A 2500-nucleotide genomic window follows, 5' to 3' on the forward strand; every position below is an offset into this window, starting at 1 on the left:
TTTCACTTTCTCCCTGTCTAACAGTAGAGCTGTTCAGTGTGGGCCCAGCCAAAGAAAAGGTTTGAAAAACAAGAAACAAGGAAAACCAGCTTTTTAAAAAGGTTGTCGATCTTAAATTTGTTTCCCCAGTTGTCTGCTTCACAGACGACCCGTTACTTTTATTTGAATTTATTTGCTTCGTCTTGGCGATTCAGGTACAACGCTGCCCACCATTCCTTTTCTTGTAAGAAAGAAAGAAAAAGGGAAAATAATTCATAACCCCAAAATAAAAATAATATTTAAAAAAGTGCCTAATGCACAGGCCGGTTTTCTGTGAACTGATTGGTCTGTTTGATTCAGGGTAAATAAGCCCCGCCTGCTTGACAATAAGGAGCCTATCAGAGGGTGGATGGCCAGTGACCTCACACACATCGCCATAGTGACCGCAGGCTGCAGCGCTGGGGGGGGAGGGGGCAGAGACGTTGCCATGGAGAACGCGATGAAAACGCTATTTCCGTCACACAGCACGTTGCGTTTGCGTTCGGAGAGGTGATCGTGGTCATGTCGCACGGTCAGTGGTCGGTGGAGACAGAGCAGAAACACGGTCATACCGAACGCTGAGCGGGCAGTTCAGTCACAACGTCTGGTGAGAGACAGATCAGTGAGGGAATCTCGCAGAGGACACGCCCAGAATTTATCACTTACATTTAGGGATGCATCTTTACAGTATTAACCGTAACTCCATCACTGAACTCTAAAATACAAACAAAAACAAAGGGGTCGGCTTTTCTTAGACTAATAACCCTCCCACCCCCCACCCAAGAACCCTGCTGCTGTAAAACACATTAAATATTAAACATAGCTCCTCTGTACCCCCCCCCCCCTCCCCCCACCCCAGTACAGACCCATCCAGAGCTGATTGGCTGGTTATCCGAGCTCCGAGTGTCAGAGAAAAGCAACAGCAAGTAAACATCACTCTGGATTTTTAAAAAAACAACAACAACCAAACAAACAAACAAAAAACAAAACAGTTCATTTTGTGCTTTTTTTTTCCCCCTTAAAAAATGTTTTTTTGAAGTATCTCTGTGGTGAGGAAGGATGACAGCATGGCTCTACGAGGCGAGCGGGCGAGGGGCGCATTGTTAAGGCATCTAATCTGCTGGTTCAGATCCCAGTGAGGACGTCGGAGCGGAGATACAGCTACACAAGCAAGCATGAATAAAGAACGATTAAAGAAAAAACCAAAGAAAAGAGGAAGAAACAAAGAACCAAAAAAAAGAAAGAAAGTATTTTCATATTATGTCCCTCCTGTCTTCCTAGACACAACGCACACAATGCAACCTTCTGAGAGGAAAAGAACCCATGCATATTATTATTAAAAACAGTATCAGTTTCTGTAAGCCTTAAAGAGTGAAACAAAAGATATATATTTATATATTCATATATTTTTTAAATCTACATAACTAAATACTATCAGAATAAGATGCTACCTTTAGTCATACATTAAGAAAAAAAATTCCAAAATCCAAACAAACAAACAAACTAACAAAAACATATTTTCATTAACTTACAAATCATACAAAAATAGACAATGGATTTTCATGGATGGTCATTTAAAAAATGGAAGCATGGCTTTAAAACAATACAAAAAATAAAAACAATACAAAAGAAAAGAAAAATATCAAAATCACATTTAAACAGCAATGGATGAGGAAACTGAGCAGGTCGGCACGTTATCACAAAGCAAACCTTTAACACAACGAGATCAAACCCGGGAGGGAAGCAGTATACACAATCCAGAGATAAATACATTATTTATATGGATAATTTACAGAAATCCTGCATTTTCAAAATCCTTTTTTTTTTTCATTGGTGCGTTTGCAAGCTAATGTTGGTGAAATCTTGTGCATGTGGTGAACGTAACATCAGAGACACCATCGTAAAGCTGCCTTAAGACATTTTGATGTATAAATATATTTTAAAAGGATGACTTTGGCAAAAAAAAAAAATCAAATTACAAAAAAAAAAACGAACAGGTATTTCTATATACAAAACATTAACAACAGAAAGTGAACAACTGCAATGATTAGGATGACATTTGCTGGGTTTGACACTACACTTGAGAAGCAGGTTAGTACAGTGCTGGCGTAATAATATAGCGTCCCCTAGTTTAAAGAAAATACTTCAGTTTCATCAAAAACTTCATTTTGTTCCAGCACTCCAGTTTCTCCTGGTCTCTCCTCCCTTTAATCTGAATCTTAAAAGGCTAAAATAAGTAGCTCAAACATAAAGGGTCTCACAGTCTCATCATGAAAAAACAAAACAAAAAAAACAATGCTAATAATAAAATAACCCCCTCTCCAAAAAAAAAGAGAAACAATTCCTTCACAAGGATCTACAAATATAAAAGCTTTCCTCTGTATAGTGAAAGTCCAAAATGGCAAAAACACATTGATTGCATGTTTGTTTCTCCATTGATATTCCTACTCTAGGTAGCAGCAAAGTTTTGTTTTTTTAAATA

This window comes from Conger conger, chromosome 3, assembly GCF_963514075.1.
Source record: "Conger conger chromosome 3, fConCon1.1, whole genome shotgun sequence".
Lineage (NCBI taxonomy): Eukaryota > Metazoa > Chordata > Actinopteri > Anguilliformes > Congridae > Conger > Conger conger.